This window comes from Lactuca serriola, chromosome 8, assembly GCF_051521515.1.
Source record: "Lactuca serriola cultivar US96UC23 chromosome 8, Lser_US96UC23_V15, whole genome shotgun sequence".
NCBI classification, from domain to species: domain Eukaryota; kingdom Viridiplantae; phylum Streptophyta; class Magnoliopsida; order Asterales; family Asteraceae; genus Lactuca; species Lactuca serriola.
Window position 1 is genome coordinate 97,679,185 of NC_136415.1, and position 27,056 is coordinate 97,706,240.

General features: G+C 38.2%; 1 pseudogene; it reads right to left on the reverse strand.

The window, feature by feature from the left end:
- LOC145067205 (enolase-like) overlaps window positions 1-26,843 on the reverse strand; it is a 35,572-nt pseudogene extending 8,729 nt beyond the window's left edge.
- Window positions 26,844-27,056: the final 213 nt, after the last annotated feature.

Genomic DNA, 27,056 nt, shown 5'->3' on the forward strand with positions numbered 1-27,056 from the left:
ATTGACTTTATGGGACCATTTCCGCCCTCTTTTGGTTGTTCATATATTTTGTTGGCGGTGGACTATGTGTCTAAATGGGTGGAGTCCAAAGCCACCCGTACTAATGATTCCAAAGTTGTGGTGGGTTTTCTTAAAGCACATATTTTCTCCCGGTTTGGCACTCTAAAGGCTCTCATAAGTGACCGTGGTACTCACTTTTGTAACTGGATGCTTGAAGCTATCCTGAAGACTTTTGCACAAGAAGATGGTGTCATCTCCCAGAAGACTTTTGCACAAGGAAAAACAGTGCTTCTTTATCATTCAAGGTTCAAGTTGATTTCAGGGAAATTAAGATCAAGATGGGTTGGTCCTTTGATAGTCACAAAGGTATTCGACCATGGTGCGGTGGAAATCACAAGCGAACAAACTGGAAAAACATTCAAAGTCAATGGACATAGATTGAAGCCGTTTTACGAAGGATTCGAAGTGAAGAATGATGAGATAGAAGTTGTTGGGAACCCCACGTACCAAGACTGAAGCATATTTGGGGGCAAAGTCTAGCCAACGACTTAAAACAAGGGCAGATGACCGGGAGGCAACTCGGGGGTATTTCTGTCTTTGTCTTTAAAAACAATTTCCATTTCTTTGAGCTTTTGGTTTTCAATGTTCTATATGCATTTAAACATGATTTAAAATCACCAAACGGACCTCGGGATGCAAAAACATTTTGTTTGAATGAGAGGGGATTTTTGGGTTCAAAAAAATGAGGAGTGGAGTCAAAGCCTTACATGGCCCGTGTTCATTTTTACCTTATATTGGACACTGGTCGTGTTCAATCGATGGACTTTTTTTGGCAATCAGTGGGCTACACGACCCGTGTTCATTTTTGCCTTATACTGAACACAGGTTGGGTTCACATTTCTCAGGATTTTGACCCCAACACGGGCCATGTCGATTTGGCCTATGGGAACACGGGTCGTGTTCACACAGCATACTTGGTGGTTTCTAATGCTAAAAATTAGGGTTTTGCCTCATTCTTCCACACACTCATTCCAAAACAGCCCCAAAACCCCAAGGTCCGGTTTTCATCAAAAATCCCTTGATTCTTCATGATTTTGGATTAAATCTCCAAAAAGGTTTGATTTTCATCTTCCCCACTTCATCTCCTACATCTAATACACCATCTTCTTGTATTTTCATGGTGGATTTGGGGGTTTTGACAAACCCTAGGTTCGGAAATTTCATAGAAATTTGGTGTTTTTGTGCTTAATTCTTCATATAGGCAAGCTTGGGGAGGTTGAAGAAGGTCTTTCCCACCTACAACAACACATTTCCACTAACGATTCGGTACATTCTTTCTTATTCTTCACTTGTGGAATTTGTGTGCTTAAGGTCAAATTGCATGTATTTGTGGTCATTTTGGACTTGACAATAACTTGGAAATCATTCAAAATTGAGTTTCCCGTGAATTTTTGGTGGCCAAACTCCAGTTAGTTGGACCCGTCAACAGTTGACTTTTTGACCCGTTGACCAGTTGACTTTTTGACTTTGCCTTAAATTTTGCATATAGAAGGTGACCGTTCTAAACGACCTAAGCACACCAGGTGGTCGGCCCGCCATCGTAGGTCCCCATCGTCTCCGCCTAGGTCCCCGTCACCCTCGCCTCCATCTCCACCTAATCCGGTACATGATGGTGTGGTTTGTCGTGGACCAATTCAAGCCGCCAAACTTGAGGCCTTTCTCCAGTGCGTGCAAACTACCCAACAATTTGCACATGTGTCATCTCTCTGTGAGTTGCACATCTACAACCAAGTCCATACATGTTCCGGAACATTGGATAGCAGGGGTTGTTAAAGGTCCACGAGCTCAGCTATAAAGTTCCAACAACCGAGTTCTTATCTTCACTTGATTTGGACCACGGTGTCCTACGTTTTCGGCTTATGAACCAAGATCATGCCTTATCCCTAGACCAAATCAATGCCATAGTTGGGGCGCCCATAGAACACACCTTTGGCCCCAATGACCCAATCCCAGGATACGGTGATCTTACGTGGTGGACCGACCTTACGCGTCAGATTCCTTATGTCTCACGTTCTGCTAAGGCCTCATCTCTCATCTACCGTGTGATGAAAGTGGCCCACAGGATTATTGCTTCACTTGTCGTCCCTAGAGAAGAAAGAAGCACCATTAGCGCCCTTGAGCTCAAAATACTCTATACGATGGCCCACCCGGACGATAATCTCATTCCTCACTATGGCTCATTCCTTTGTAACAAAATCACTCGCCTCAGCACATCACGGTCCGAAAAAGTATCTTGTGGTGGCATTGTTAGTTTATTTGCCAAAAGTGCTCCATTCCGGGGCCCCATATCCCGGAACTCACCAGCCTCTACTCGGTGAGACCTATCATACCACGGGTGTTCTTGAGTTTATGAGAATGTTTCGGGCAGAGGACGGGAACCAAAATTGGACCGTGGGTCAAACCACAATCCAAGGCTCCTCATCACGTCGGAGAACCGAGGCATCCTTGCCCTTAGACGTCCTAACAACTTCACCGACTGGAAAATCACGTCATATCTCTTCCCCAAATCCTTCTCCGAGGAGGAAGATCAGGAAAGTGGAAAAAGTGATGGGGCTGACGAGAGTGACGGGGCGGCACCACAAAACTCTTATCCCATGGGTGGTGCTAGCTTATCCCATCATGTTGGGCACCCAAAATATCACCGGCAATATATGGATCAATTCCAATCGATCCACACCCGCCTCAACACTTACCATCAAGATGTCATGAAACTAACCCAAAGTTTTTCCGCCTTCACCACTCAATACGCTCGAGATCAAGAGCATCAGCGCAAACATGAGGAGGACTTTTGGGCTTGGACCCGAAATCCCAACTACTATCCTCCTCCTCCTCCTCCGCAATAGGTTGTTCTGCCCTCTCCAAGCATCGAGGACGATTCTTATCTTTAAGCTTGGGGAGGGGTAGAGTTGTACATTAGGTGCATTTTCATGTTCATATCCATATTCTGCATTTATAAAACCAAAAAATATTTTTTTAATCTCAAGTTTTTGCATTTCATCATTTTCATGCATCATCATCATATAAATAAAATAAAATAAAATAAAAACAAACAAAAAAATGTACGAGATGATGACACTCTTTACATACGATAGCTCTATGAAGTGGGAAAACGAGAAATCAATAGAAAAACAAAATTCCCAAAGCGACGAGATAGTTGTCAGAAGTGTAGAATCAACTATCATAACTAGGGGACCCAAACACCGTAATTCGAGACCCCATCCTTAGATAATAAAAAAATGGCATACTAAAACGTTTTTGTGGGCGGTAATAACAGCTTTAGGATGATTTCCTTCTGAATGTTTAAAAAGAATCTTTATCGGCAACTCTGGACCCACAGAACACGAACCTATTTGTTGACACACGCTATCCTCGCGGTAACAGAGAACTTAAGTATCAGATCCACAGAGTCAAGAAAGAAGAATGGGTACAACTGTCATATCCAGTACCCAAATCAAAAAAAATCAAGCACTTAATCGAAGAAACCTTCAGAAATTCAAAAGTTGATTGAAGAATTCAAAGCTCAAAATGAAGATACAAATCGAAGTTCAATCAAAATCAAAGCCAACTCAAAGCCAAATATGGTGAATGAAGAACTGTGTGATATGATACTTGTGGCTCTCGAAAAAGTGAATGCGTAGGAGCCGGGCCCCTTCGGGTGGGCTCGCTGTTTCAGCGAAAGCTGATTTGCCGTGATGGGTTCTTAAGGATGCATCGATTCTGATACTTGGCCATTTAGTCTTAAGGACATGAGATCCGGACTGTTTTATTTTCACCCATAAATCTAATTAAGGTATGAAGTTTAAATAAAACTATGGTTGGATTATTGGGTTAAACCGTTTAGGGTCTTCCTCACTTTGGGAGTCTGTGATATGTGGAAGGTAGCAGGATGGTCGCCTAGGTATTAACGATTAGAGCCCCATTAATGTAAAGTTGATCATATATGTCCATATTTATAAAAATAAATAAAAAGATTACTTGTGTACTTAAATTTTTCTTTGGTTCATTTTTGTTCCTTAAGTATCTTTTGTATATATGTTTCTTTTTGATGGTTTCATTACATGCCTTCATTCCTAGCCTTTAGGATCTTTCCGTCCCTTTTTGTTCTATGTTTCTTTTTGCCATCTAGAAATCGTTCTGTTTCGTCTGATTCTTGTTCTTTCTTGAGGAAAAGAAAGGTCTAAGCTTGGGGAGATTTGTTAGGTGCATTTTGTGCACCTTTTTGCACACCTTTTAGTCCCTTTTCATACATCTATTTAGCGTAATTGTTCTTCATTTGTCTTGCATTTCATCATATTCATGTTAGTCTTTAGAACAACCTTATTCGCACACATTTATGTCTTTTTCAGGTAAACCGGAGGTTGGAACGTGCTTTGGGAAGTGTCGGGAAGCATTGGTGAAGATTTCAGGATGATCGGGCAAAGAACGGAAAAGTTGAAAAAAATCAAGTTTGGAATTGGAGTCAGAGGGGTACACAGGCCGTGTTGGATTTACACTGCAAAGGAACACGGGCCGTGTTGACCAGAAAAGAAGAAGTTTTTAACCATGCTGAACATAGGCCATGTCATTTTTACCTTATGCTCAACACGGGCCGTGTTCGACCCAAAAAAACAAACTTTCGGCAGTTTTTCCTATCTTTCATATTACGGGTTGAGGGTCATTTTTGGGCGGATACAACATATCAAAGCACATTTGGAGATGGGATTTTGAAGGTTTTTTCAAGGGTTTGATCAGTAATCATTTGGAAACGTTATTTCTAGTATTTGTAAGTTGTAATTGCACATTATTTCCATCTTTTAAATTTGTGATCTTGTTCTAGCCATGCGTGGTTAGAACCCTAGTTTCTCCAATTTCATGTTTTGACTTCTTGGTAGTGACTTCAATCATATGACATGATGTTTGTTCTTAATTTCTATTTAATGAATTTGATTTAGCTTTAATCGAATGTTTGATTCTAATTATGATTCTTATTGGCCATTTTAATTAGGGTTAGGTCATTCAAGTTATCTCTTTTACAAAATATGTAATTGTTTTGTGAAATTGAGCAAGTAACAAGAATTAAATTGATCTCCATTGAATGAATTTAGTTTAAATCTTATTCATACACTTTTACACTCCCGAGATGGTGAGGAGTATTGAGTGTTGTTGGGAATATTCACACAAAGCTTCATGCAATCTTTTAATCTAATTCTAAGAGCTTGTTTAGATTAGGTTAGTAAGGTTAGGTTTAATCAAAGAATTTGTTTTGGTTAATTAATGTGGTGAATGGGAAGTGTTAGAGCTTGTTAACACTTTCAAGTACCAACTTAGATAGAACTAAACAAATATTGTGTCATCTTTGAATCACATTGCTAAGTTGTCATACATGAAGTTGGAGTCCTTACAAAATCTGAATTTAATTCATCCATTTAGCTGATTACTTGTGTTTTTAATTCGTTTGTATAATCATTTCATTCAACCCCACCCCCTCTTTAATCCTTTGTAAACAAGTACCTTGCGCAAAGAGGTATTAGACCACTTGTCCCGTGTCTCTGTGGATCGACCCTACTTGCCTTGTACTACCTTTTAGTGCAATATAGTGGGATTCTTTTGGAGTATATCGTACCCCTATTATTTGTTGGGTTTGACACGCCTAACATGGAACAAAAGATACTTATCATGTTTGAAATATGTTATGTAGCGGCGAAGACTTGCTCGGTATGAAAAGGAAGCATATGAGAAGCTAGAAGTAGGAAAGCGGGAGCTAAAGCAAGAAGAAAGAAAAAAAAGACTTGAAATCAGAAGACTACGGAGTGGTGATCTCCACCAACACGTGGTGAAGGGAAGGTTCGCGACCATCAAAACTGACTTGGAGAATATGGGATTTCGATCAGGACCACGTCGTCATGGTGGCGGTTATCTACGATGTGGTGATCATAATTTGGAAACTTTAAAATCCTAAACATTAGGTCGAATCCAGAGGCTAGAAATCGGTTTTCAAAGGAGAATTACGACTGAAAACCTTAGAAACTCGGAAGTAGATCGAAAAGTAAATGGGGTCAAGAATTGAAGAAGATTTAGAAAATTTCTACATAGATCCATTTGGTTTGCTAATCATTACATATGTCTAGCTAAATTTACAAGGATTTTATGTGTTTTTCTGCTACAGAGAGGCTAAAACGCTTTTACTTCTGTTTGCTAAATATGAACTTGATCTATATGCGTTGATTTTGATTATTGGATGCTTATATTTGCTTTACTTGCGTTTAATATTTAAACCCAAGAATGTTTTAGTTCTAGTTTATATTGCTCATTAATCAGATTTTATGTGTTAGTTGATCATTTTAATTACATGAATTTGTCTCATAATTGTTTATGATCATTAAATAGTTAGAGCTAGGATTAATCGCATATTAGATTAAGTCTTTAAAGATAGTAACTTTAACTGTGTTAGAGAGTATAATTAATCTTAATTTTTGCTTGGTTGCTTAACTTGATCATAGGAAAGTAATTATTATTATGCATAGTCCAATTTATGCTTATTATCGATTTGGTGTTTAACTTGTGCATGATCATTGTTTGGTAATTCATAAATTGCAAGACCTAGATACTTGATCATAATAGCTAGTAACAAATTGGTAATCAAAATAAACCATACATTAGAAATCAACCATAGGAGAAGGTGAAATCAGATCTAAGCAAAAATATTCTTTTAATTCTTGAAGTTAATTTGTGTTCTTTGCTTGCTTAATTATTAGTAAAGTTTTGTTAGATTATAAATTTAAGACTGGTAGGTATATTTGTGCACATCAACAACCCATGTTCAATGTCCAACAGAAAGGTTAAATTAGGAATTTTTCATAATTTAAAGACTAAATTATATATTTGGTCCTTTTGGTATAATACTCTTTTTCATATTTTGTCTAACTCCCCTTTTTCTAAAGTTGTCCATGTAGTTTCTTGGATTGTTAAATCTAACTACTTAGCTTTTGATTTTTATAAAATGACGATTTTCCTTTCACCAAACCTGAAATTAAAATAAAACATAAAGTTGCAAATTTGGTTGATCCCTGTGGTATACTATTTCTTCAAGTTTAGTACAAGTTCCAATTTTGTCCACGTGGTTTCAGTAAAAATCTAACTACTCAAAATTTTACGATGAGAACTTTGTCCTTCATTAAACCCCTCAAAAAAATAAAATCTGGAAATATGGTCTCTGGATACTTAAATCTAACTACTCATTTGTTAACTTTTTAAAATGACTATTTTACACTTTACTGGGTTTGAAAAAAAAAATCCACAGGGACCAAATTTGTAATTGAATTTTGGAAAGCTTATTGTTGGATTAGTGACCAAAAGATCATCTCCAATAATCTATACTTTGTCACCACATTCAACAGTCATCTTGGAATATGTCTCCCAATCATCTTGATGAAATGAATCTTCAATGGAGACAATTAGGTACTCACTCACTAATGATTTGTAAAGATCCTTTAATTGAATTCCTGAAATCTTTTGTGACCCTTGTTGTTATGTATTGCATACACACCAATTTAATAAATAAATAAACAAAATGTATTTATAGATTATATAAAATTATTCAAATAAAAACTCACCTCTTCTTTGAAGTTGACAACATAGGTTTCGTATTTTCCATAGAATTCAAATGCAGAAACATCCATTCTGATTACAACTTTTCTAATGTAACCCTATTACGTGTTGAATGTTAAAAACCAACTAAACTACTTGACCATCATAATTTCATAATGTGACATCCTCTTTTTCACGGCCAGAGAAGACCGATTTTGTTTATGCTTTATAAAAATCAGAGTACTTCTTTTAATAAAAATGATGCGGAATTTGTTCCCAGAAAAACACGATAAATACGTTATTAAACATAACTTACATTTATTTACACTAGTGATCTACATCTCTTTAAATCTTTCAGTGTAATGTGACTTCATATCAACACCTGTGATATAAATAAACTGAGTGCGTCTGGTTGGGAAACCTGGTGAGTACATAAGGTTTTCAACCCACAATAATACAATTATTATGTTTAAACGATCAAGCAATCCCCCATTACCCATCCCCATTATATTCTCTATTCTTAATGATCTACCCTAAGAATCAGCTATTCCTCGTTTATTCATTCCTAAGGATCAACCAAAGGAATCGGCACGAAGTCCATCGTTACCGTGGTTTACACAACGGGCACTAAGTCTGCATAGTCGCCAGGGTTTAGGAACTAAGTCTACATAGTCGCCAGGGTTTAGGCATCAAGTCTGCATGATCACCAAGGTTTAGACACCAAGTCTGCATGGTCACCAAGATTTAGAGTACACCGGGTGAACACATCGTTCACAACACCTACAGGTTGCGAGTCTGCTAGTGTTCCACTGGACTGTCTAGAATAGTCCGTGGTTGTCATCCATACTCTGTTGAATGACGGGGCCATCGTTTGGGAAAAGGCTTCTCACATCGTTCACCTCTCACCCTCACCTCGTGGTCTATAACACCTCTCAACTCATCGTCCAACTTATATTCCATCTATTACATCTACCCATGTTTTACCCCAACATTTTTGTAGATATAAAATACATATACAGTTTAAATCCTTTAAAACGTGTATAAAATCGTTCAACTAGCATAAACAGCAAGTACTCAGATAATACGCACACATAACACATAATTTATATAGAGTACTTCGTATCTATGTGTAAGATGAAAGGGACCATGCACTCACCTGAAAGGTGGTGACTTAGTACTCGAACAACGCTTCGATACTCTCAAAACAATTTTCCTTCGATAAAACCTAGTATCAACACCACTAGGGTTTAGTCTAATGATAACCGCGACAAATTAATAGTCTGACTATTATTATTATTATTATATAAGCATTATATAACACTCAATATAATTCATAATAATAGCCCAAATAATTATTTTAAGGACCTAATAACATTACTATAATTATTTGGAAGCTATATGAAAATTTGCGTAAGCGTAGCTCACTTACAACGAATTTTATCGAAAACCGGAACTTTATTTGGAGCAGCGTTTCGAAACCGAAAGACACTTTTTCTCGGGACTCGGGAGCCTCGGGGATTCCCTCGGGAGCTAAGGGGGTTTATCTAGGGTTTAGGGATGGTTTGGGGAGCTAGAGATAGAAAGAAGTTAGAGAGAGTGTGGGATTTGGTGTGTAAAACCCGGCCATCTTCGCACCCTTTTATAGGACTGAACCCTCGGAAGTATGCTGGGTGTACCAGGGCTACGCTGGGCATAATCTCGGATAGGATTGCCAGCTTCGCACAGCTGGCGCGCACCTTCTTCAGATGGATAAAACACGAGGGTACGCGGGGCGTACTCACCTCGGACGCGGGGCGTAAAGCGAAGGCTACGTGGCATGATCCGAAGCGCGTTTCTTCATCAGTGATGGGCGGCCCATATGCTGCCACGTCACCAGCTACTCACCAGGCTTCGCAAATTCGACTAAAATCTTTAAAAATTCGTAACTTTCTCATTCGAACTCGGTTTTTGACATTCTTTATATCCACGCGAAGGTGGGAACGTGCTTTACAACTTTCTTTTAGACTTGGTCGGCTAATTTTGACTCGATTTTAAATTTTATATTATTAACAGGCTAGAACATGATTGGTCCGTTAAAAATTCATATCTTCTCCATCCGACGTCCATTTTCGCCCTTCTTTTTCTCGTTACGCTACTCTTAACGAGATCTTCGATTCTCGTTTAGGTCGTGTCGGCTAAAAATCATTCGATCTAATATTCAAATTTCGGGCTGTAAGCAGTACTCGATCGTGCACCTACTTTCTATCTCAGGTTAGACTCCAAATTATAACCTTCAAGTCACAATCTCGATCCTCACTGGATAAGAACTTAAGATAAATTCTTTTATTACTACAAGGGAGCGATGTGTCATATTCTAATGACCTATTATCGTATGTTGCAACGCTTAGACTCGGGTCTCTTAGAGTCTTCAAGAACATATTATACCTTCCTTCATGTTCTAATGTGATATAATCACATCTTAAAAGGTAGCATTTCTAGCCACAATCCAACTATCACGATACCTCTAATGATTGCTTTGATTATCTTTTATTTCAATCTTCCGACTTAAGTCAGATGTTACATCGAACTTGGTTCTCTGAACCACATGCCATACTCACCGTAGTCGGACTCAATTTGATATGACCACTAGGGTCGGAATAACAACAATCTTCTTAGTCATTACCGAAACGATGGTAATGACATGCTTGAATAAAACGGGATCAAGTATTGGCTTCTTGGTAACCTTGTGACTTTCTCTGATCCAAGCATGAGTCTTGTGCTTCCGGTAGTATATGCATCTACTACCTTTCACACCTACTCATACTCGTCCCAAGTATTGTCTCACAGTTTTTCCAAGTCACCATACAAGAAAATCACATAACAGTTTAACACATCAGATAACAAAAAGAAGGTCTTATTATTTCTTGGAACTATTACATAGGTGTTCAAGTTCACCCTAGATTATGCCTCTAATAGGCTACATCATACGATACTAAGGCTACTGCATGACTTGATCTTCGGATATGAAGTCCTCATCCTTGATTCCTCGCATGGTTTTCTGCTTCGTCGAGGATCATGTGGAATGCCCTTGGCCTCGGTGGCGTTTTTGGTCTTGCTGCTTTATTTTTCCCCGGGCGGTCCCTAGAAACATGCCCTTCTTTTTTACATCCATAACACACCTTCTTGTTGGACGCACACTTGCTGGTGTAATGCCCTATCTTTCCATATTTGTAGCAAGTCACCTCCTCGCTACATTTCCCGAAGTGCTTCTTTTTACACTTCTCGCACCACTTGGTTTCACATCATCCTCCTTCTTCAGTCTTTGAGAATTTCTTTTCCTTGTTGGATTTTGAAGATCCTTCATGCTTCCTTTTCTTGCCAACTTCAGCTCTCTCCAAACCTTTTTCCCTAATCTGGGTCTCAACATTCCTGGCTGCCCAGATGGCTCCTTTCAAAGTGGTTGCTTGCTTGACCATTGGTCCAAAGTTTGCTGGTAATCCATGGGAAAAATTGTTGACCTTGAGGAGCTCAGTTGGAACTAGATAAGGAACAAGCTTCATTTTCTCTGTAAAACTTGCAGCATACTCGATGACACTCATCTTTCCCTTCTTTAGATTCTGAAACTCGTTGTTGATCTCCAGAAGATCCTGCTCAGAGCAGTACTGGATTTTTAACTGCACCAGAAAATCCTCCCATGAGATCTTGCTCGCTTCTCCTTTGGGCATCGAATCGGCTAGTAGCTTCCACCAGCTTAGTACTCCATATTTCAACAAAGGAACCGAGAGAGCGGTCTTCTGCCTGTTGCTACACTTGCAACTCGCAACTCTCAAACATCATCTCCATCTCAAAGATCCAGTTCATGACTTCCACTGGCGTCGGGCTTCCAGATAGACTCGGTGGTTTGGACGCCATGAAATCCTTGTATTTGCATCCACGTCCATCATTTCCTCCATCCTGGTGGTTTTGCCTAACTATCAGTGGGTTGGCTTGACCGACAGTCCCACGGTAGTGTAACGCCTGGGTTTCAGGGCTAAGCATTTTTAACAATGTAATAGTCTAGGTCAACTATTGTAACTCTTTTTGAAGTAATAAAGATGAAATATTTGAGTATTATGTGAATTATGTGTATTTATGTGCTTATTATTTAATTAAAAATGTATAATTAATAAAGAATAAAAATAAGCGTCAAAATTAAAGTGTGAGATAAGCCCGATATCTCTACATAAAGTTGTAGTGGTCGAAACAAGGATTCCGGGGATATAAAGAACACCGAAATCCGAGTTATAACGAAGAAGTTATGATCCATCGAAGTTTCGCGACGGAACCGGCACGATACCGGGAAGCGTAAATAGTGAATTTACGGTAGAGCAAGATTTAGCCTTTTGTTGGAGTGAAAAGCAGGACACTACATTCCAAACGTTAAAGTGAGCCTTGTGTAGCGCACCTATCCTGTCCCTGCCCGAAGGGACATAGGATTTCGTTGTCTATTGCGATGCGTCCAATCAGGGCTTGGGCTGCGTGCTTATGCAAAGAAGAAAAGTTATTGCTTATGCCTCGAGACAGCTGAAAGCACATGAAGCCAACTATACAACTCACGACCTGGAGTTAGGATCAGTGGTCTTCACATTGAGGATTTGGAGACATTATCTTTACGGAACCAAGTGCACGATCTTCACTGATCATAAAAGCCTACAACACATCTTCGACCAGAAATACTTAAACATGAGGCAACGGCGATGGGTAGAGTTGCTTAGTGACTATGAGTGCGAACTTCGCTACCATCCCGAAAAGGCCAATGTGGTAGCAGATGCCCTTAGCCGAAAGGAAAGCTCAAGCAACAAGGCGAAGACATTGGCAATGACCATCCATTCCCACTTATCCGTGCAAATCCGAGAAGCTCAGTTGGAACCCCTAAAACCAGAGAACGTGTTGAACGAGGCTCTGAGGGGAATGGATAAGAATCTTGAGATCAGAGGTGACGGAGTCTATTGTTTCATGGATCGAATCTGGACCCCAAAGTTCGGAGGGTTCAGGGAGGTTGTTATGAACGAAGATCACAAGACCAGATACTCTGTGCACCCGGGTTCAGATAAGATGTACCTGGATCTCAAGAAATAATACTGGTGGCCAAACATGAAGGCTGAAATCGCTACCTTCGTGGGCAAGTGTCTGACTTGCGCCAAGGTGAAGGTCGAATATCTGAAACCCTCAGGTCTGCTCCAGCAACCTGAGATACCGAAGTGGAAATGGGAGATGATTACTATGGATTTCATCACCAAGTTACCAAAATCTCCGAGTGGGTATGATACCATTTGGGTAATTGTCGACCGATTGACAAAATCCGCTCACTTCCTTCCGATTAAAGAATCGTTCAAGATGGAAAGACTCACGCGAATCTACATCCAAGAGGTAGTCCGACTGCACGGTGTACCTGTTCCATTATCTCCGATCGAGATAGCAGGTTTACCTCAAGATTTTGGCAGTCTCTTCAGAAAGCTCTTGGAACTAAGCTGGATATGAGTACAACTTACCATCCTCAGACAGATGGGCAGAGTGAGATAAATATCCAGACCCTGGAAGACATGCTGAGAGCATGCGTCATTGATTTCGGAAATTTGTGGGACACCCATTTACCCTTGATCGAGTTCTCGTATAACAATAGCTACCACACCAACATCAAGACTGCCCCGTTTGAAGCCCTTTACGGTCGCAAGTGCAGATCCCCTCTGTGCTGGGCCGAGGTAGGGGACACGCAGCTAGCCAAGATTTGAGTCCCCGACAGTGCTCTCACTGGTCCTGAAATCATCCGTGACACCACCGAGAAGATCATCCAAATCCGAGAACGACTGAAATCTTCACGAGACAGACAAAAGAGTTACGCCGATAAACGACGAAAACCCTTGGAATTCCAGGTTGGAGATCGTGTCCTGTTGAAGGTCTCACCCTGGAAAGGCATGATACGCTTTGGAAATCGTGGAAAACTTAACCCGAGGTACGTAGGACCTTTCGAGATCCTCGCTAGGATCGGTCCTGTAGCCTACAAACTCCGACTACCTCAAGAACTTGGCAATATCCATCCTGTATTCCACGTCTCTAATCTTAAAAAGTGTTTATCCGATGAAACCCTCATGATCCCTCTTGGTGAAATCGAGATCAACGAAAACCTGAACTTCGTGGAAGAACCAATAGAAATCATGGATCGAGAGATCAAACGTACGAAACAAAGCCGCATCCCGATAGTGAAGGTTCGCTGGAATGCCAAGCGGGGACCCGAATTCACTTGGAAGCGCGAAGACTCGATGAAACAGAAATATCCGCATATCTTTCCAAATCCATGATTTGTATCTTAGTTCTAAATTTCGGGATGAAATTCCCTCTAACGGGGGGATAATGTGACAACCTGAAATCTATCCCGTCATTGTAACCTCTTTTTCCATTAATAAAACCCGTTGCATGTAAATCTTTCCGTTAACCTTTTTTTTTGTTTAGGTTAGGTTAATTAAATTAAGACTTTTATTGTGACTTCATGAGTGTCTAAATGAGTTAGAAACACGTGAAACACCCTCGGATTCTTTTAAAAAGATTTCTAGTTTACGACCACTTCGGGTTACGACAACTTAATCGGGTACGACCATAAGCTCCGTTTAACGTCGGTATCAGGTAGATTTCCATCGGTCCACAAACTCAAACCCTATATAAGGGTGAGTGGACCTCCATTTGAAGCTTTTCCACTCTTAACACCCTCTCTCTCTACTCTCTCTCTACAACTCAAATTTTGATCCAAAATCACCTCTTTCAAGCTCCAAACTTGTAAGTAATCTATCCTAGCTTATAGTTTAGCTTGTTTAGCATGAAAATCTGTGTTTAAATCATCCAAAATTGTGAAAAGCAAGTGTTTACGGCCCTGGAACAGCCCCAAACCGTAAACACCCATAAATGGGGTTTTAAAGCCCCAAAACCCTTCCAAATCACTCCTAGTGCTTAGCTATGACTTAGGGACTTGCATGTACGAGTTTAGAACACCAAAATCTTGTCATTTGGGGAGTAAACATGAGTTTACGTCCCAAGAACATTCTTGGACCGTAAACCCTCCTTCATAGGCCGTAAACATCATTTAAGGTGTTAAATTGCCCCTTAAACACCTCTTATGGCTTGGGGTAATGTCTAGAATCAACCACCATCGAAGTAGGGACCTTAAATATCAAGGAAACCATGACCTTAGGAGATTACGGTCGTAACCCCCCAAGGATTGGTCCCTTGGCCGTAAACTCCTCTAAGGAGGTAAAATGGTGCCCTAACTTCCTTCAATGGCTTGTATATTGGACTAGAATCATGTGTGCTTAGCCTAGATCCATCAAAACACAAAAGGAAGGGACAAGTAAGAGTTTACGGCCATAAACTCTATGTTTACAGCCGTAAACTCCCATAAATGGTCCATTTGAGGACTTAACCACTTCCTATGCCCTAGAATTGAACCTAACCTAATTCCACAAGTGTTGCAAGACCTTTAAACATCCAAGAACACACCACCCATGAGTTTACGGCTGTAAAGTCATGGGGATATGGTCATTGGGCCGAAAACTCTTCTAAGAGTTTACTCTTGAAGAGCAAACTCCATATCTAGGCCCTACACCCCCTTAGATGCAACCCGTATCACACCTAACACTTGAAATAAAGTGTTTTCGCGTCTCGAAGTGTATTATATTACTTAATTAGTAGTTCAAAGTCTAATTAGATACAATTATGTATCTCCTCATTTACATAGGATCGTCGCGCGTGTTCAAGCCCTAAACTGACACTTAGCATCCTACCCGACACATTCTCGTCTGGTGAGTTCATACCCCTACACTTTTCCAAGTTTTTCATGTTTTTAGGGGGGAATACAAGCAAATCATAAAGGTTTTCGAAACTTAAAACTGATGTAATTATATGATTTTCTGAAAAACTTTTAAATACTTAATCCCTTTTGTAATATGCGGAGCATAAGGGAGATTTTCGGAAATATAATTACATAGTTTTCAAACAACGTGGGAACTTATCAAATCATTCAAATTATTATAGGAATAAATTTGGGATCTTCATTACTTGTTTTACGGATTCAAATTTCGTGCAAAGTCAATAATATAAACTATATCTCATTTAGTTTATCCATGTTAAATCTAGAGTATCATGTTAAATAATTATCTCGTATTTGATTATTTATACTCTACCTTGTACCAAACGATTTCGAAACTCAAGAACGATCTATTATCCCGTGAATCAGTTAATACTAGCTTATGAGACTTGTATTCGTTATACCCTTCGGGGTACCAGTAAATCCTCTCAGGAAGTATAACCAGAGTCTCCTGGAGGGAGAACGTGAAATTTTTGGATAGATCTATTCGGGACTGAGAATCCCACACCTAAACTGCTAGCTACAGTTAGGCGGGCACGCCTGGGGTGACAAATTTTGGAAATTGATCAACGCCTGAAGAACGTCAAGGAGGTCACGGGTCAAATCAGTATGGTTATACGACTCACAATACGTATTAAACTAACTAACTTTATTCACGGATTCCTTTCTTTCTTCTATAGTTTTATGTATTAAAAACAACCTACTTATTAGTTTTATATACGTGTTAAAACTAATGTACTTTTCAAGGATAACCAGGCCTTCAGAATACTTCACTTAAACGCTACAAGTATGGTAGCTACTTGTACACTTCATTCCGAATCGATAACCAACCACCAACTTTTAAGGAAAATAAGGGTTTTTCCTGGGATAACTTAACTTTTCTTAATCAGGCTGTTTAACCAATGGATAACTAAACTACTCTTATAAGAAAATATGGGATTTTCTTGGATAACAACTTTTTCATGAAACCAAAGGAAAACTGATTCTTTCACCAGAAACTAACTGCTTATGAACTCACCAGCTTTATGCTGATATTTTTAAAACTGCTTGTATTCTCAGGTTCTCGTTAGACCGGTATCTCGTGTTCTTTTGGAGAAGACGGAGCGTTTAGAAGTCTCGTCTTTGCTTTTGTATACTGATGTATCTATAAAACATGTATTGCTTTGCTTTCAAACAAATGTAAATATTCCTATGTAATGTAATGTTCTGTGTTTACTATGCTTACTATGTACATTGGTTGCGATACTTTACATGACGTCCTCCGCCCCGGAACGTTTCCGGCATCGGTTTCGGGGTGTGACATATTGAACCATTTCCAATAATGCTCAATTCCTCTTCTTAGTCATATAATTTCACTAAGATGTTCTTGGAGAATTCAACTATGATACAATTTCACAATTACTAAGATGAACATAAAACATGATACTAAAGTACTCCCCTTTCCTTTCATAATGGAGAAACTTTTATTTTTCTATGTAATAGATTCTTCTTATTCGTTCTGCTACTCTTTGAATTCTTTTCAAAGTATCTTAATTATGCTTAATCTTATAAACGCAACCATATTTACTGAAACATCAGTAAATCATGACGAATAGAGTTATCATCCTTTGTGATGGATCTTAATAGTCCATATCAACATGTACTAGATCTATTAGTCCTTCACTTGACTCACATAAACATGTGATCAATGAATTGGTTATAATTTTCCAATGAAAAAGATTCTCATATAATATACAATGCAACTTGTACAACACCAAGTCTCTGACCAGTTGGTGATGATATATCTTTTCACTTGGTTATTTATGAAAATACCACAAGCGATATTATAAGAATCAAATGCATAATTTATATTGCTATTATTAGAAATGTAACCAACACTTTCATAAATTTCATTGCAAGGAGATATAAAATAAGGCAACCAAATAAACCAAAACTTCACTTTTATTGGAAAATAAACGAAAATTTGTTTCCAAAGTCATATGATCAGTTCACTGAGAACTTTTATATGAGGAACATCGATGTGATCCTAATTGATATGACCCAGATGTTGATAGTTGCTGAAGCAGAAATGCTTAAGAGCACATCTGAAGTAGAGGTACTTAAAGGTTCTGATTCCAAGGTTTTCATGGACATTGACAATGGTGACAATGGTGGTCCAAAAAAGATTTCTCTTCCCAATGGAAAGGGTCGACCAAGATCAAATACTTTTATTGTTTGGTAAAAAAAAGCTAGTTATGGGATCATTACAAGTGTTAACCCTAAAGAGTCCAATTGTTTCTACTACCAATTTAAGGGATACTAGAAACAAAGCTGCCCAAAATACCTAAAAGATCTTAGAGATAGTAAAGTCAAGTCTTGTGACTCTACTTCAGCTACATCCATTATCTGACTCAATTATTTTATAAGTTCATATTCATAGACTCTTAATACATGAAGTGATGATCACATTTTAGTGGTAGTAAAGGAGCTAAGAGAAAGAAGGAATCTTGAGCAAGGTGAGCTAAATATGATCATGAGAAATAGACTTTGGTCACATGGTTCGAATATCTAAATTTGGAGCTACTACTAAGGAGTTGGGATAATTTAATAGATTGCTATTACTCTTCGGATATGTCTAGAAACATAGTTTTCATTTTATGCGGTATAAGGCCTGCTCTCTTGGGTACAACACCCAATTTATCCAACTTGACAATATACAATTTCATTTTCAGAACATGCGCATACACAAGGTTTCCATCTTGATGTTTACATGCTAGTAGGGATTGAGTTGTTTCATATCTTTTAACTTGGGAAAAACGTGATATTAGGAGAGTCGCAAGGGGGGAGATGGAAGAGTCGAAGAAGCATGATGTCCAGTTCCACCGATTCTAGAAGAATGGAAAACATTTTCACCTTGAACGGAATATGGAAGATCATCTTCAGAAGGAAGAGGAAAACTATTTCCAAAAAGAACAATGAATACCATTACTATCTTCATAAGACGTTTAAAATTAGGAGAAAAAAGAGAATTCAAGTTAGCTAATTTTAATCTTTAATTATTAATCCATAAATTTAAGTTTAGGCTAGTATCCATATTTTCGATTCGAACTTTAAAGAGGGATGATGCAATCAAATCTGAATCTATTTTAGGTAGGTTAAGCTTTTACCAATTCCAATCTTATGAAACTCCTAGATCTTTTTAGATTCATTGAATATTATCAATGACATGTTTAATCTCGGATTATGCTATCCCTTTTGTGACTAGGATGTCGAGGATCACAAACGAGATGTGAATAACCATTAAAACCCGCATCATAATGTTGATGTCATTTACCATCTCACGTTAATGTGTCGGTTAACCACACACGCTCCATCAAAAATGATAATTTTCAAGATGCTCATCATATCTCTTTATAGTCCCTATCAGTGTGTCTGTGGCATGTATAATTTTAGTCTTTATCTTTTAATTAACAATTAATTAAATCATAAGGATAATTCACAAATTTAAGATATAGGATATTAGATTACCAAGTTGAATATCCAGGTTTTAAACAATAAAAATAATAGTAACTAGAGTAATTATCCTAATCAATTTTGAATTAAGAAAATAAATTCGCTGAACATTGCGTTCACCATGTTATATAAGACAATTGCCATGACGTGGCAGAACGAAAAAAGCGTGGATCATCAGATCCCCATGTTGTGGCAGAAAAGGACCACGACATGGTGCTGTGACAGAATAACGATTCTTCCAATTCTTCAAGTCGTGATTTGTTAATGTTCAAAAAATGTACTACCAATTGTAGGGATGAGAATTTGGCCTGAAAATCTGAACCGAACCGAAATCCGAACCAAATTAGGCCTGAATAAGAAATTCGATTTGGGTTTCAGGTATCTGTATTATGTTTATTCGGTTCTTGGGTTATTCGGTTTGGGTTACCCAAATAACAGTTTATTTGGTTCTAAATACCTGACCCGAATAAGCATTCCTCCTCCTCTTTCTCTAATCGATAGAAATCAAAATCATGATTCACATTTTTGTCCTCGTCAGTCATAACAAAAAAAACCCTACACTCGTTCTCGTCATTTCGAAATTGACTAATATTCTCATCTATTTCCAAACTCGAAATCACTTTTGTCGATCCTTCCTCTTGTTTCAAACTTTCAAAAATTGACCCTTCCTGTTGTCTCTAAGGATTCACGAATTCCTACTTTGTTTTTCTTGGAAAATTAGGATCTACTAGTAAATGTTATTCTTTCAATGTGTTATTGTGTTATGTTAGTCTTTGAATGTTTTATGTTGATGTATAAAACTACATTATTATTATTCTATTATTCAGGTTATTCGGGTTATAGAATCCTAATACAGTTTATTCGGTTGTTTTCGATTATATTAGGTCCTTAATCATCATGTACATGTTATTCGGGTAATAACTGAACCGAACCGATTAATACCCAAACCGAATCGAACCCGTATTGGTTAATTGGTTCGATTTTTTGTTCATGCAATTACCCTTATTCGGTTTTTGGATTATTCGGGTTCGGGTCGATTCAGTTCGGGTCTGACCCGAATAACATCCCTAATCAATTGTTAGACAAACATAAGTTCTGATGCCACTGATGGGTTTTAAATGCAAAAACACGGATAAATCCTTATACACTTAAAGGTACATGCAACCTATAAGATCTAGTCATAACACTATTGAAGTAACATTATATTGAACAACAAGAACCTTATAACCCCTAGCTATTTTAGAAATTCATAAACAAGTTAGGGATTAAATACCTTTTTGAGTGTTGTAATAAATAATCAAACATATCCTTCTTGAAATACTCTTGGAAGCAAGCACCAGCAATCTTGTGCCTCTGATGGTTCACGCCCAAACCGTAGCAACCAAGGAAACTTGAAGAGAGAGAGAGAGAGAGAGAGAGAGAGAGAGAGAGGATATGAGAAGCAAATTCCGGCGATGCTCATGAGGAAGAATGATTAGCCGAAATTTAGAGCTATGATACCTTATTTATAGCTATTAGGAAAACCCTAGATAAGCCTTATTTGATTAAAATAATAATATCTTAAATCATGTAATTATTTGGTTTCCTAATTATCTCCAACGGATATTCTTGAACCCTAGAATCCCCTCTAAACTGTCTGCCTCTTATGGAAGGTTATGGAATGCCTTTTGTTCAACTATTGAACAATTACAGCTTAGGTCCTTGTACTATTAATTAATCCAGATAATTCCAAAATTAATTCTGATTAATTTTTTATTAATTCTTAATACTATTTCTAATCAATACATTATTCTCATACTAAAATAATAAATCTTTTATTGCTATTTATTAATCATATAATGAATCAATAAACTAGTCTCTCTCTGTCTCTCTCTTTCTCTCTCTCTCTCTCTCTAAAAGTCGTCCTATCCAATTACCAGTTTTGAGGGCAACCCAAAAGGACTTTGTCAATAATTTAAATATATACCAATTCATTTATTGTCTTAGACACCTAATCCAACAATATGTGCTTATGTTCAAAGATTTTATATGTTAGATGAAATATTACAAAGATAAATTATATGATTTGTACCATAGATGTATTTTATAAATATAATACAGTGGGTAACAAAAGGGAGTAATAGATGCCATAGTATAATGAAAGATGTCGGCAATGATAGGATGCCAGAACTGTAGAAATGGTAATAGTGTGTCAACGATGTAAGAATGATACTAGTGTACCAATGATGTTGTTACACCCCCGGCCGAGGATATCCATGTACTTTATATTTATTTGTAAGAACCTTGTATTAAAACTTTCAGATGAAATAGAATTACTGTTTGTTTGTTGTTGTACTTGTGTTATATATCCAATTACATGTGATCCATGAACTAAGTCACATAGCTTGTCACACCCCGACCGTCGGCGGAAACACCGGGTGGTGTAACGTCATTTCTTGTATCATAGTTATCAACTTCCTGAAAACACATGCATTTTAAAATACGTCAACATAAAGTTGGTGAGTTCACAGGTTTTGACTCTATATAAAAATAATACATTTTCCAAGTTCAAAAAGTATACTTTTGAAAGTATCATTTTGACTCTCAAACACTTAGTATATATATCCTAGGTATAATGGTTTACTTACCAAATAAGTGTTATATCTAAACATTCTTTGAACCTAGAGTATAAGTATAAATGTTTGTAATTCCATACAAACTAAGTTGCTACGTATAAATATTATTTCAATTCTATACGAGTAAGTAGGATAGGTATAGTGGTCTACCTAATATACAAGTAATATACCTACTAGATTCTTATACTTAGAGTATAAGTGTTTGGGAAACTTATACTTAACATTCATACTTGTATATCAACAAAGTATAATGCTTCTAAAGTTATGTAACCATGAGTCTATAGCTACAAATGTACGACTTAGTTTTATACCTCTGGTTATTATTACAAGGATCACACGTTGCGGTAGTACAAGGATCACATGCTGCGGTAGTACAAGGATCACACCTTGCGATAGTTTCCATACGCTTCATCGACATGGGAAGGTAGTAAATTAGACAAGTTCGTCACCCGCCAAATATTGGTTGTAGCTAACAACCATGGTGGGGTTGTCACGCTCACATGGGATTAACGGTTACAGGTCAGAGGACTTCCACTAAGATCCCCAATCTTAGATGATGAATACAATAGCTCATGTAAACATTGACGATGTTCTATAGTTCTAACAACAAAAGCATTTTCGTGTCTAAAACCCTAAGTTACTAGACTATGCTTTTAAACATTACTCCTAACTTCATAACATTTAGGCATTATAACAGCTATAACTTGAGGTAAAACCAGGTTTTATCTTAACATAAAACCAACAATAACAACATATTTATCAATTAACATATAGAACTTCCGAGTATAACTCCGGAACTATATCGCACACAACATATATATAGAATCTTAAGTATAACTCAAGATCTACATTAGTATACTACTATAACAATAGCATGCTAACAAGTTGACAATAGTTGTATATATTCAAAATATTATATTTAGAACAACTATACCCCGGTTAATATAATTGTCTATGTTGATATTAATACACTATTATATAGACATAATATTATCGTGTATACAATATTTAGCATGCGTTTTCCCCCGAAAATATTAGGAAGTGGGGCCGTGAAACTCACCTTAATATCGTACTTTGACGGAATCTAACTTAAAATAGTCAGCGGTTCACGATCATTGGGATCGGGAAGGGAAACGGCCTTCAGCAACGATATAGAAAGAAAGTAGAAGGTGTAAGGAATGAAATGGTCTTGATCGCTATTTATAGGCTCTTCTGGGCCATTTCACGTCGTGGCATACCTAGTGTCACGTTGTGGCCATCCATGAGTCACCCTGTAGCTTCAACACGAGTTTTCTAGCCCAGATTAGTGTCCCAAACACGTTTCACATCGTGGCCTTAATGTCCACGTCGCGACTTAAGGTGGCTAGGGTTTCTGCCATGTGTCATGCCCTTAGACAGCTGCATCTTCGGAAGGTCATAACTTTTGCATACGAACTCCGTTTTTGACGTTCTTTATATCCATGTGTAGGTTTTTCCGAGTACTACAACTTTCTTTTAGACTCCAATAGCTAATTATAAGTCTATTTTAAATTCCTCTTATTATAGAGATTTTATAGTGTTCGGTTTATCATAACTTCTTCACGCGAAGTCAGATTTAGATGTTCTCTATATTTTTGGAATCGTATGGACGTATACTTTGATTTATACTATAAAGTATGTATAAAAGTTCATATTTGTATTAGAATTATCATGAAATACATAGTAAGTTTATCACATTACTAGTTTAAAAAATCACATTACATGATTGGCATAATCACATGTGATTGTTTTTGACCTATTTTGACTGGTGTTACATAGCCCGGCGTGTTCCGTCGTCTCGGCCGGGGGTGTGATACTTTGGTATCAGAGCTAAATTGGCTATAGAGAACTTGTAACCTCTATAGAGGTACACAACTATAGCAACAAGCTCCTAATAAAAGTATTATTAATTAATTACACTACTGCTTGGCTACTTATGGTATGGGGTAACTAATTCGAAGGGCCGCTTGGGTTGCTGGATTTCAAACTGGCTGAATTGCTAAAATGATCATGCCCTCCAGTGCTTCCTGTCTGGATTTCATATATATTTTGTAGTCTTGGAGGACAAAACAAAAAGTAATAATACTGCAAACCTCACCAACAATAATATATAAGAGTTAATATATACTTTGAGCCACGATGAGAGCATTTAATAAAATTCTACACATCCCTTCAACTAAAGCTACCAACTCAAACCTTTAGGTTAGACGCTACCAACACAAATAAGCCTAGAACCCGTGCCTATTTTATTTATGGTTGGTCTGGTACACAATCAACCTTGAGCAAGGAGTTTGACAAACTATAACGGTTGAGAGTTTTAGATATTGAAGAATGTTCTCAAGATTCATTGCATATACCTAGAACCTTCAAACCTTTATGTCAAGCTTAATACACTTATATAGTTTTAAAACACATATACATTTAAAAACTTATCACTATAACACTTAAAACCATTTTATGTATATGGCAGATTTAGTTGACGACCATCGAGCTTGGATGGATACTATAGACCCTGATGAGCTTCATGAGGTCCTGATACAGTTGGAAGGGGACCCATACTTCCCCCAGGGTGCTCCACTAGTACCAGCTGACCTCCTGGGGAAGGACGGTCCTTCTAGGGACAAGGAGGATGATGATCCATAAGAGGTTGAGGAATCTGACGATGATGACATACTTCAGGATGCCCACGAGATAGATGATGACGGTCCCATAGAGGACGATGAGGGCCTTAATGATGAGGAACTTGGACCTCCTACTCCACCATCCTCCCCACCCAGGCCATACTATCAGCCCTATCGCCATGATGGAAAGGGTACCTATCTGATAAGGACCCCAAGGATGAGAATTCCTCCTGTGTACCATTTAGACCCTTCTACTCATGTTTCCCAATCCACTTGTGGTCAGTTGAGGAAACATACTTTTCCCTATGATCCATCTTGACTCCCTGACTTGCTCCGCAGGTAGAGGATTACTGAACTTCCTCCATGGTTTGAGATAGGCGAGTCTTCCTAAGCTCTGCCACAAGCACCACTCAGGGACAACTCAGAGAAACATCTGATCCCATGTGTTATGACTCAGGGCGAACAACTATCTGATAGAGTCTAATCCCTAGAAGGTCTCATTAGAGATTTAGGTTCTACATCACTAGAGCAGCGAGTCGTAAGACTTAAGGAGGAGGAGGATTTTATGTCCATCCAGACAGTTTATCATCGCATGGGTGGTAGCTGCACTGAGACGAACGTTGTGACTGCTCATTATAGATCACTAACATACAGGACCCATATCGCTAAGAGTCGGCTGGATGCGTCTGAGCACCGAGCAGTTGTTTCCGAGCAATGGAAATGTCATCTCCAGGAGCAGTACGATGAACTGGTCCTTTATCTGATTTCGCTTTTTTGGCGATAGACGTTTCATCTAGGGTGGCTTGTGCCCTAGGTTAGGGTTAGATATTTTGAGTAATAGTTTTTGTTTTGCAAGTGTTTATCACTGCCTGATTTGCAAATGTTCTTTTGTAAAGCTTTTCCATTCCTATTCTTACATGGTTGGTACCTTTGTAAGCAAAAACAAGCAGTTCTAATATATGAAACAACTTTCAGTATTTGTTAAATGTTGAAACTTATTACCTGTATTGCTTGTAACATACTATCATTAGTCATTTGAAAACATTGGTTGAAACTCTCATTTTATGATTTGGAAATCTGTAAGATTTCAGGAACAAGTTACATTAATACACTATCAGAAAATATAACTTATTTATAAAACAAATTAGCATGTTCGTACAAACATATTAGGTAAATGGCCCCATAAAAGGAATCACAAGTTCGTCCATCACCAAATCCCCAAGGTAATCAAATAGGTGCACCACCGATAATTGAAACTTCGAGAGAAACTACAAACTCCGAAGGAACTCCAGGCGTAGCTACTGTAAACCCACCATTTCAAATGGATCTTACGCTAATACAGATCGTGCTTGCACAAGGTATTGCTACAGCCTTACCTGCATATGAGGCTCATAAAAATGACAACACCAGGAATAGTAGAAATGAGTGGTGGCACTCTAGCTGTTAACCAAAAAAAACTGGATCCTGTTCATACAAGGTGTTCATGGGTTGAAAACCCCAATCCTTCTTTGACATAGAAGGAGTTGTCGGTCTATCCTGCTAGATAGAGAAGATGGAGGCATTATTTCACATCAGTGCTTCATTGAGGACAGACGAGTCAAATATGTTACCTGTACTTTGATGGATTCCGCCCTGACTTGGTGGAAAAATCATGTCAAGTCCATGGGAATCGATGAAGCTTATTCCATGGGCTAGCAACCTCTAAAACAAATGATGATCAAGGAGTACTGCTCTCGAAAAGAAGTCCAAACTCTGGAGCAGGAGCTTACGAATCTTACCATGAAAGGATAAGAGGTGGATACCTACACATCTTGATTTAACGATATTGAATATCTTTGTCCGGGAATGGTGACCCCGAAAGATAAAGAGACTATAAGGTACATCTGGGGGTTAGCTTCACCAATTCAAGATCTGGTTATTGCATCTAGACCCTCCACTTTTGATAGTGCTAAGCAATTGGCCTATCCATTGACGGAGCAGTATATCCTTCAGGGTACCATGACCCCACATACAGAAAAGAACTAAGATGGGAGTACAAAAAGGTAGTTCCATTGAAATTCAAAATGGATCTCCAACCATTAGAACCCTAAACCAAAATATGTTGTTGTCCATGCTATAATTACCAACACTCCCACCCCATCTAACCCCTTTGTACCAAATGCAATTTCCACCATGTTGGAAATTGTAGGGAGGCAATCTGCAAAAATTATAACATGATAAGTCATATCTCGAGGTATTGCAGAAAGATCTAAACCACTACAGCATCAACCATTACAGCAGGAGGAAGCCGTAACTGCTTTGAATGCAACCAACTAGGGCATTTCAAGAAAGACTTCCCTAAACTGAAGAACTAGGGTGGTAAAGGAAGGGCATTCGTGATAGGTGTATGAGATGCATGTCAGGAACCAACTGTGATTGCCGGTACGTTTCCTATTTGATATCGGTGCTGATATAAGCTTTATTGGCCATAACTTTAGAAACACGATAAAGCATAAATTCTACAAAGTTAATAAAACTTACACAATAGAGATGGAAAGTAGCCAAATAGAAAGCACTTTAAAAATACTCACCAATTGCCTTCTCACCCTGAATAACCATGTCTTTCACGTCAACCTATTGCCTATTACTATTGGAAGTTTCAATGTGCTCATCAGAATGAATTGGTTATCACCTCATTGAGATGAAGTTCTATGTTATGAAATGGCCGTCGGACTACCTCTACCCAACAACAAAGCCCTTTTGATTTACGGAGATAAATCAAGGATGAATCTAAGAGTCATTTCTTACATGAAGGCGAGAAAGTACTTACGA